The following is an 11,155-nucleotide window of genomic DNA, read 5'->3' on the forward strand; positions in this document are numbered from 1 at the left end:
CACCTTTAAAACGAAAAATGTCTCCAGACACTGCCAAATGTCCTCTGGGAGACAAAGTCATCCCCACTAAGAGCCATTGGCCTATTCCTAATCTACCGAGCTTGCTCCTTTTCTAGTCTTCTTTATTTCAGTGACTGTCATCCCTTCTACCCAGTTGTACAAGTCAAACCTTATTACTATGCTTTATACTGCAGACTATTTCATTATTTTCCAAAGTAAGTTAAGTAACATTTTTGCAATCTTTTCAGATCTGCTTCTCAATCTGTAAAACTAGAGACTTTAAGAGCAAAAGTTGAAATTAAGTTGTTTTATAGCCACTACTTTAGTAAATTAAGATAAATGTTGCCTATTTTAGTAAAATAATGAAAATTAAAAATTGTATCAAATCCAGATGTGTTATATTTATGGTAAACATTTGACTTGTGAAAACAGTCCCAATGTAAAGCTGCTGCCATCAACCTGGATTATTTATATCTCAACTGGATTTATTTATTTTTATTTTTAATTGTAGTAAAATATAAAATTTTCCATCTTAATCATTTTTAAGTGTACAGTTCAGTAGTTGAGTATATTCACAATGTTGTAAAACCAATCTCCAGAATGTTGTCGTACTCATTAAACAATGCCTTCCTTTCCCCCCTCTCCCAGTCCTTGGTTACTACCATTATATTCCCAACTGGATTTTGTTTGTTTATTTTTGTTATACTAAAATGGAGAACTAAAACCTTTTACAGCTAGGTCTCAAAAGGATTTTTCCCCATCAGCTTTTCCAAGTTAAACTTTTTTTTTAAACATTGTTGAAATAGGTGAATGTGAATCATAAAACCAAAAGAGGTACCTTTAGGCTGAAGGGCTAGCATACCAGATTTGAAAAGTGTTACAGATCTGAATTTCTTTCATAATTTAAAGTGCTCAAAAGATGACAACAGATGTGCAACAGGGGAGTGTTTTCTATAAATGGTGATGGAAAACCGGATAGCCACATGAAAAAGAATGACAAAAGGTTGATATCCAGGATCTATAATGAACTCCTCAAACTCAACACACACGAAACAGGCAAACATATCAAAAAATGGGAAGAAGATATGAACAGACACTTCTCCCATCAAGACATACAAATGTCTATCAGACACATGAAAAAATGTTCATCATCACTAGCCCTCAGGGAGATTCAAATTAAAACCACATTGAGATATCACCTTACACCAGTTAGAATGGCCAAAATTAACAAAACAGGAAACAACATGTATTGGAGAAGATGTGGAGAAAGGGGAACCCTCTTCCACTGTTGGTGGGAATGCAAGTTGGTGCAGCCTCTTTGGAGAACAGTGTGGAGATTCCTCAAGAAATTAAACATAGAACTTCCCTATGACCCTGCCATTGCACTCCTGGGTATTTAGCCCAAAGATACAGATGTAGTGAAAAGAAGGGACATCTGTACCCCAATGTTTATAGCAGCAATGGCCACGGTCGCCAAACTATGGAAAGAGCCAAGATGCCCTTCAATGGACGAATGGATAAGGAAGATGTGGTCCATATACACTATGGAGTATTATGCCTCCATCAGAAAGGATGAATACCCAACTTTTGTAGCAACATGGACGGGACTGGAAGAGATTATGCTGAGTGAAATAAGTCAAGCAGAGAGAGTCAATTATCATATGGTCTCACTTATTTGTGGAGCATAACAAATATGGAGGATAAGGGGTGTTAGAGAGGAGAAGGGAGTTGGGGTAAATTGGAAGGGGAGGTGAATCTTGAGAGACTATGGACTCTGAAAAACAATCTGAGGGGTTTGAAGTGGCGGGGGGGTGGGAGGTCGGGGTACCAGGTGGTGGGTATTATAGAGGGCATGGATTGCATGGAGCACTGGGTGTGGTGAAAAAATAATTAATACTGTTTTTCTGAAAATAAATAAACTTAAAAAAAGAATGAAACTGGATCACTGTTACACCATACTCAAAAATTTACTCAAAACAGAGTAAAGTCTTGAATGCAAGACCATAAACCATAAAGCTCCTTGAAGAAATCATAGGCTATAAGCTCCTTGACATCAGTCTTGGTGATACCTTTTTTTTTTTTTTTTTTAAATCTGGCTCCAAAGGCAATGAGAACAAAAGCAAAAATAAACAAATGGGACTACATCAAACTAAGAAGCTTCTGCATAGTGAAGGAAACCATCAACAAAATAAAAAGGCAATGTACTCAATGGAAGAAAATATTTGCAAATTGTATATCTGATAAGGAGCCAATATCCATAAGTGTATAAAGAACTCATACGACTCAATAGCAAAAACAAAAATCTGATTAAAAAATGGACAGAGGATCCTAATAGACATTTTCTGATTTCTTTTGGAAATTAACTTTCATCTCAAGGCCAAGAAGTTTTCTCTTACATGTGCAATTTCTTAATTGTTTTTAAGTACCAATCTCAGGAAAAAACCATGGAGTTTTGGTAAGATTTTCATAAAATGGAAAATAAGAATGATTTGGAGTGAGACTAGACATATGATTTATTTTGTTTTATTTTATGTTTTTAATATAATGTTAAACTAGAATTTTTTAAAGTATTCTATAAAATAAAAATAATGAAGCAAAAAGATCTATTAGCTCTTTGCCTAGAAAACCTCCTTAAATGCTTGGGGGGAGATGAACAGAGTGTAAATTTGTATATGTTGACATATGCAGATGCATGTGTGTGAGATGTATGTACCTGTATATGTGTTGTTTTTTAATTTCAAAAAGGGGATCATATAATCACAGCTTTTGAACATAGGTTTTTGGTGTTTTTAACTTCACCATATAGTTTGCTGCTTTTTCCACATAATCTTGCTTCTCATTGTTAAATTTTTTTAATGGCTGTACACAATCCCATTATATGCACTTACGTTGATTTTTTATCCATATTCCATAAAATTCACCTTTTTATAGTATGTAATTTGACATGTTTAAGTATATTCACAAAATTGTGCATCTATCTCCACTATTTAATTCAAGAGCATTTTCATCAATCCAAAAAGAAAACATGTACATTTTAATGGTCACTTCTAATCCTCCCCACCCCAGCCCCTGGAAACTACTAATTTATTTTCTCTCTCTATGGATGTGTCTATACTGGACATTTCATATGAATGGAATCATATGATAAATGGTCTTATGCATTTGGATTCTTTCACTAAGCATATTTTTCAGGTTCATGATTTTGTACAATGAATCAGTGTTTCATTTTTAAAATTAAAAAATTATTATGGTACATGCACATAACAAAGTTTATTTTTTATTTTGAAAAATCTTAATCATCTTAATAATTTTGAAGTGTACAGCTCAGAAGTATTAGGTGTTATGCAATGATCTCCAGAAGTCTTCATCTTGCTAAATGGAAATGCTATAACCATTAAGCAACAACTCCTCACTCACCACTTCCCCTAACCCCTAGCAACCACCTTTCTACTTTCCGTCTTTATAAGCTTAATTACTCTAGTACCTCATTAAAATAGAATCATACAATATTAGTCTTCTTATGAAGGATTCATTTTGCTTTTATAATGCCCTCAAGGTTCATTCATGTTGTAGCATGTGTCAGAATTATCTTCCCTTTAAAAGGTGAATATGTACCAGGATTTCCTTCCTTTGAAAAGCTGAATAATATTCCATTGGAAGTATATACTACAGTTTATTCATCCATTCCCCTGTTATTCTACATTAGGGTTTCTTCCTTGTTTGGACTATTGAGAATAATGCCTCCAAGAACATGGGTATACACATATCTCTTGAAGGTCCTGCTTTCAAGTTTTATGGATATGACCCAGAAGTGGAATTAATGGATCATGTAGTAATAATTCAATATGTAATTTTTTGAGGAAACACCAAAATATTTTCCATAGTGGTTGCACCTTTTGACATTTTCACCAAGTGCACAAGGGCTTCTATATCACCAGGGCAATATCACCTTGCCAAGGATTAATTATTATTATTATTATTATATTTTTATTTATTATTATTTGATATGCATCATTTTTTTGCTGTTTCTTCACAATCATTTTTGAAAAATGAAGCACGATTAGGGTGCCTGTGTAGTTCGGTCAGTTAAACATCAGTCATGATCCCACAGTCCTGGGATCAATTCCCACATCGGGCTCCTTGCTCAGCAGAGATCCTGGTTCTCCCTCTCACTGTGCCTGGTTCTCCCTCTCCCTCTGCTTGCTCCTCCCTTTGCCTGCCGCTCCCCCTGCTTGCTTGTACACATGTGCTCTCTCTCTCTCTCTGTCAAATAAATAAATAAATCTTAAGAAATTTAAAAATATCCCCATACATATTTAGAGAATTAATTTTTTTTGTCATGAGAACTGAGATTTACTCCATTTAACAATACTCAAATTGGTACTACAGCATTAAAGTATAGTCGACAAGTAATACATTATGTACCCAGGACTGACTGAGTGACTGACTGACTTTAGTTAGCTAGTTAGTTTCAAGTTCTTTAAATTTATTTAAATTGCTTTTTTAAAATTTAAAATCAATTAATTAAAATACAATGTACTACTAGCTTCAGAGGTAAAATTAAGTGATTCATCAATTGCATGTAACGCCCAATGTTTACTGCATCAAGTGCCCTCCGTAATGCCCATTACCCACGTACCCCATCTGCCTACCCACTTTCCCACCAGAAATCTTCAGTTTATTTCCTATAGTTAAGAGTTTTTTTATGGTTTTTAATCCTACTTCAATTTCACCTATATTTTATTTTTCCTTCCCATCCCCTATGCTGTTTTGTTTCTTAAATTCCTCATACGACTGAAATTACATGGCACTTTTCTTTCTCTAACATACTTCTCTTAGCCTATTACCCTCTAGTTCCACCCGTGTTGTTGCAAATGGTAAGTTTTCATTATTTTGGTGGCTGAGTAATATTCCATTGTATATATATACACACCACACCTTCTTTATCCGTTCATCTGTCTAGGGACTTCTGGGCTCTTTCCATATTTTGGCTCTTGTTTACATTGTTGGTATAAACATTGAGGTGCATGTGTACCTTTGAATCACTATGTTGTATCTTTTGGATAAATAGCTAGTAGTAAATTTGTTAGGTTGTATGGTAACTCTATTTCATATTGTTTTCCAGAGTGGTGATAGCAGTTTGCATTCACACCAACAGTATAAAAGGCTTCCTCTATATCCACATCCTCACCAACATCTGCTGTTTCCTGACTTGTTAATTTTAGTTATTCTGACTCATGTAGCAGTGGTGTGTCATTGTGGTTTTGATTTCTATTTCCGTGATACAAAGGGATGTAGAACATTTTCTCATGTGTCTGTTGGTCATTTGCATGTCTTCATTGGAAAAATGTCTGCTCATGTGTTCTGTCTATTTCTTGACTGGTTCATTTGTTTTTGGGGTGTTGAGTTTGATAAGTTCTTTATAGATGTTGGATACTAGCCCTTTATCCGATAATACATTTGTAAATATCTTCTCCCAGTGTGTAGGTAGCCTTTTAGTTTTGTTCACTGTTTCCTTTGCTGTGCAAAAGCTTTTTATCTTGATGAAGCTCCAGTGATTCGCTTTTGCTTTCATTTCCATTGCCTTTGAGATCTATCAAGAAGTTGCTGCAGCCAATGTCAAAGAAGTTGCTGCCTATGTTCTCCTCTAGGATTTTGTTGGATTCCTGTCACACATTTAAGTCTTTCACCCATCTTGATTTTATTTTTGGGTATAGTGTAACAAAAATAGTCCAGTTTCATTCTTCTGCATGTGGCTGTCCAATTTTCTCAACACCATTTCTTCAAGAACTATTTTCCATTGGATGTTCTTTCTTGCTTTGCCAAAGATTAGTTGACCATAAAGTTGAGGGTCCTTTTCTGAGTTCTTTTTTGTGTTCAATTGATCTATGTCTCTTTGTTTGTGCCAGTACCATCCTGTCTTTCTCACTACAGTTTATAATACAACTTGAAGTCTGGAATTGTGATGTTCCCAGTTTTTTTATTTTCTTTTTCAACATTCCTTTGGCTACTCAGGGTCTTTTCTGGTTCCATACGATTTTTTTAAAAAGATTTTATTTATTTATTTGACAGAGAGAGAGAGAGAGAGATCTCAAGTAGGCAGAGAGGCAGGCAGAGAGAGGAGGAAGCAGGCTCACTGCTGAGCAGAGAGCCCGATGTGGGGCTTGATTCCAGGACCCTGAGACCATGACCTGAGCTGAAGGCAGAGGCCTAACCCACTGAGTCACCCAGGCACCCCTCCATAGGAATTTTAAGATTATTTTTTTCAGCACTGTGAAAAATGTTTATGAGATTTTGATAGGTATTGCATTGAATGTGTAGATTGTTCTGGGAAGCATACAGATTTTAACATTTGTTCTTCCATTCCATGAGCATAGAATGTTTTTCAATTTCTTTGTGTCTTCCTCAATTTCTTTTTTAAAAATATTTTATTTATTTATCTGAGAGAGAGAGACAGAGAGTGAAAGTGGGGAGGGGTAGAGGGAGAAGCAGGTTCCCCGCTGAGAAGAGAACCTAACAAAGATCTTGATCCCAGGATATGGGATCATGACCTGAGCCAAAGGCAGATGCTTAATGACTGAGCCACCCAGGATTCCCTCTTCCTCCATTTCTTTCATAAGTATTCTATAGTTTTCAGAGTACAGATCTTTTAACTTGGTTAGGTTTATTTGTAGGCATAGTAAGGTTTTGGGTGCAATTATAAATGGGATCAATTCTTTCATTTCTTTCTTCTCTCTCATTGTTAGTGTATAGAAATACAACTGACTTCTCTGCATTGATCATATATCCTGACACTTTGCAAATTCCTGTATGAATTCTAACAGTTTTGGAGTGGACTCTTTTGGTCTTTTGGTGAACTCTTTGACTTCTTGCTTGCTGATTTGGATGCCATGTATTTCTTTTTGTTGCCTGATTGCTGAGGCTAGGACTTCCAGTAGTATGTTGAACGATAGTGGTGAGAGTGTATGTCCCTGCTGTGTTCCTGACCTTAGGGGAAAAGCTCTGTTTCATTCTGTTGAAGATGATATTTGCTATAGGTTTTTTGTTTATGGCTTTTATGATATCGAGCTATGTTCCCTCAGTCTCTACATTCCACAGAGTTTTAATCTAGAAAGGATGCTATAATTTGTCAAATGCATTTTCTGCATCAATTGAGAGGATCATATGATTCATATCTTTTCTTAATGTGGTGTATCACGTTAATTGATTTGCAGATGTTGAACGACTCTTACATCCCAGGGATAAATCCCACCTGGTTGTGGTGGATAATCCTTTTAATGCACTGTTGGATCCTATTAGCTAGGATCTTGTTGAGAATTTTGGCAACCATATTCATCAGTGATATTGGTCTGAAATTCTCCTTTTTGATGGAGTCTTTGCCTGGTTTGGGGATTAAGGTAATGCTGGTCTCACAGAATGAGTTTGGAGTTTTCCTTTCATTTCTCTCTTTTAAAAACTGCTTCAGAGAGATAGGTATTAATTCTTCTTTAAATGTTTGGTTGAATTCTTCTGGGAGGCCATCTGGCCCCAGACTCTTTTTTGTTGGGATATTTTTGATAACTGCTACAATTTCTTTGCTGCTTATTAGCCTGTTCAGGTTTCCTATTTCTTCCTGTTTCAGTTTTGGTTGTTTATATATTTCTAAGAATGCACCCATTTCTTTAAATTGCCTAATTTGTTGGCATATAGTTGCTCATAATATGTTCTTAAAATTTTCTGTTTTTCCTTGGTGTTTGTTGTGATTTATCCTATTTCATTTATGATTTTATTTGTCTGGATTCTTTCTCTTTTCTTTTTCAAAATCTTCCTAGGGGTTTATCAATCTTACCCTTTCAAAGAACCATCTCCTAGTTTTGTAGATCTGTTCTACTGTTCTTTTAATTTGTATTTCATTGATTTTTGCTCTAATCATTATCATTTCTCTTCTTCTGCAGGATTTAGGTTTTATTTGCTGTTTTTGTTCCAGCTCCATTAGGTGTAAGATTATGTTGTGTATTTGAGACTTTTCTTGTTTCTTGAGAAAGACCTGTAGTGCTGTATACTTCCCTATTTGGACTGCCTTTGCTCCATCCCAAAGGTTCTGAACTCTTGTGTTTTCATTTTCTTTCCATGAATTTTTCAAATTCTTCTTTAATTTCCTGGTTGTCCCATTCATTGTTTAGTAGGATGCTCTTTAACCTTTATATATTGGTGTTCCTTCCAATATTCTCCTGTAATTGAGTTCAAGTTTTAAAGCATTGTGGTCTGAAAATGTGCAGGGAATGATCCCAATCATTTGGTATTGGCTAGACGTTATTTGTGACCTAGTATGTGATCTATTATGGAGAATGTTCCATCTGCACTCAAGAAGAATGTGGATTTTGTTGCTTTAGGATGAAACACTCTGAATAATCTGTTAAGTCCTTCTGGTCAAGTGGGTCATTCAAAGCCCTTGTTTCCTTGTTGATTTTCTGCTTAAATGATCTGTCCCTTGCTGTGAGTGGGGTTTTAAAGTCCCAACTATTATTGGATTATTTTCAATGTGTCTCTTTAATTTCGTTCTTAATTAGTTTATCTAATTTTCTGCTCCAAAGGTAGGGGCTTAAATATTCACAAGTGTTAGATCTTCCTGTTGGACAGGCCCCCTTTTTTGATACAGAGGTCTTCCTCATCTCTTATTACAGGACTGGTTTAAAAATCTAACTTGTCTGATATGGATATGGCTACCCTAGATTTCTTTTGATGTCCATTAGCATGATAAATGTCTCTCTACCCACTCACTTTCAATCTGGAGGTGTCTTTGGGTCTAAAATGAGTCCCTTGTAATCAGCATATCAATGGCTCTTCTTTTTCTTTTTTCTTTCTTTCTTTACTTTAATTTAATTTTTTTCAGCGTAACAGAATTCATTGTTTATGCATCACACCCAGTGTTCCATGTGCCCTCCATAATAGCCACCACCAGAATCCCCCAAGCTCCCACCCCTGCCCCTTCAAAACCCTCAGATTGTTTTTCAGAGTCTATAGTATCTCATGGTTCATCTCCTCCTCCAACTTCCCTCAGCTCCCTTCTCCTCTCCATCTCCCCATGTCCTTCGTGTTATGTCTTATGGTCCACAAATAAGTGAAACCATATGATAATTGACTCTCTCTGCTTGACTTATTTCACTCAGCATAATCTCTTCCAGTCCCATCAATGTTGATACAAAAGTTGGGTATTCATCCTTTCTGATGGAGGCCTTATACTCCATAGTGTATATGGACCACATTTTCCTTATCCATTCATCCGTTGAAGGGCATCTTGGTTCTTTCCACAGTTTGGTGAGCATGGCCATTGCTGCTATGAACATTGGGGTACAGATGTCCCTTCTTTTCACTACATCTGTATCTCTGGGGTAAATACCCAGGAGTGCAATTGCAGGATCATAGGGTAGTTCTATTTTTAATTTCTTAAGAAATCTCCACACTGTTTTCCAAAGTGGCTCCACCAACTTGCATTCCCACCAACATAAGAGGGTTCCCCTTTCTCCACATCCTCTCCAACACACGTTGTTTCCTGTTTTGCTAATTTTGGCCATTTTAACTGGTATAAGGTGGTATCTCAATGTGGTTTTAATTTGAATCTCCCTGGTGGCTAGTGATGATGAACATTTTTTCATGCGTTTGATAGCCATTTGTATGTCTTCATTGGAGAAGTGACTGTTCATGTCTTCTGCCCATTTTTTGACATGATTATCTGTTTTGTGTGTGTTCAGTCTGAGAAATTCTTTATAGATCCTGGATATCAGCTTTTTTTTGTCTGTACTGTCATTTGCAAATATCTTCTCCCAATCGGTGGGTTCCCTCTTTGTTTTGTTGACTGTTTCCTCTGCTTTGCAGAAGTTTTTGATCTTGATGAAGTCCCCAAAATTCATTTTTGCTTTTGTTTCCTTTGCCTTTGGAGACATATCTTGAAAGAAGTTGCTGTGGCTGATATTGAAAAGGTTACTGCCCATGTTCTCCTCTAGGATTCTAATTGATTCCTGATTCACGTTGAGGTCTTTCATACATTTCGAGTTTATCTTTGTGTATGGTGTAAGAGAATGGTCGAGTTTCATTCTTCTCCACATAGCTGTCCAATTTTCCCAGCACTATTTATTGAAGATACTGTCTTTTTTCCACTAGATTTTTTTTTCCTGCTTTGTTGAAGATTATTTGACCATAAAGTTGAGCGTCCATATCTGGGTTCTCTACTCTGTTCCACTGGTCTGTGTGTCTGTTTTTATGCCAGTACCATGCTGTCTTGATTTTTACAGCTTTGTAGTAAAGCTTGAAATCAGGTAGCATGATGCCACCATTTTTGCTTTTTTTCAACATTTTCTTAGCGATTTGTGGTCTCTTCTGATTCCATACAAATTTTAGGATTATTTGCTCCAGCTCCTTGAAAAGTAGCGGTGGAATTTTAATCAGAATGGTATTAAAAGTACAGATTGCTCTAGGCAGTGTAGACATTTTAACAATGTTTATTCTTCTGATCCAAGAGCATAGAATGGTCTTCCATCTTTTTGTGTCTTCTTCAATTTCTTTCATGAATGTTCTGTAGTTCCTCGAACACAGATCCTTTACCTCCTTGGTTAGGCTTATTCCCAGGTATCTTATAGTTCTTGGTGGTATAGTAAATGGAATTGATTTTCTAAATTCTCCTTCTGTGTTTTCATTGTTAGTGTATAAGAAAGCAACTGATTTCTGTGCATCGAGTTTGTATCCTGTCACAATACTAAATTGCTATATGAGTTCTAGTAGTTTGGGGGTGGAGTCATTTGGGTTTTCCATATAAAGTATCATGTCATCTGCGAAGAGAGAGTTTGACTTCTTCATTGCCAATTTGAATACCTTTTATTTCACTTTGCTATCTGATTGCTGTTGCTAGGACTTCTAATACTATGTTGAACAGGAGTGGTGAGAGTGGGCATCCTTGTTGTGTTTCTCATCTCAGTGGGAAGGCTGTGAGCTTTTTCCATTGAGGAGGATATTTGCTGGGTTTTTCATAGATAGATTTTATGAAGTTGAGGAATGTTCCCTCTATCCCTATACTTTGAAGCGTTTTCATCAGGAACCGATGCTAGATTTTGTCAAATGCTTTTTCTGCATCAATTGATAGAACCATGTGGTTCTTCTCTCTTCTCTTATTGATTTGTTC

The sequence above is a fragment of the Mustela putorius genome, unplaced genomic scaffold, assembly GCF_011764305.1.
Source record: "Mustela putorius furo isolate JIRA1106 unplaced genomic scaffold, ASM1176430v1.1 tig00004121_pilon_pilon_pilon, whole genome shotgun sequence".
Classification (NCBI taxonomy): Eukaryota; Metazoa; Chordata; class Mammalia; order Carnivora; family Mustelidae; genus Mustela; species Mustela putorius.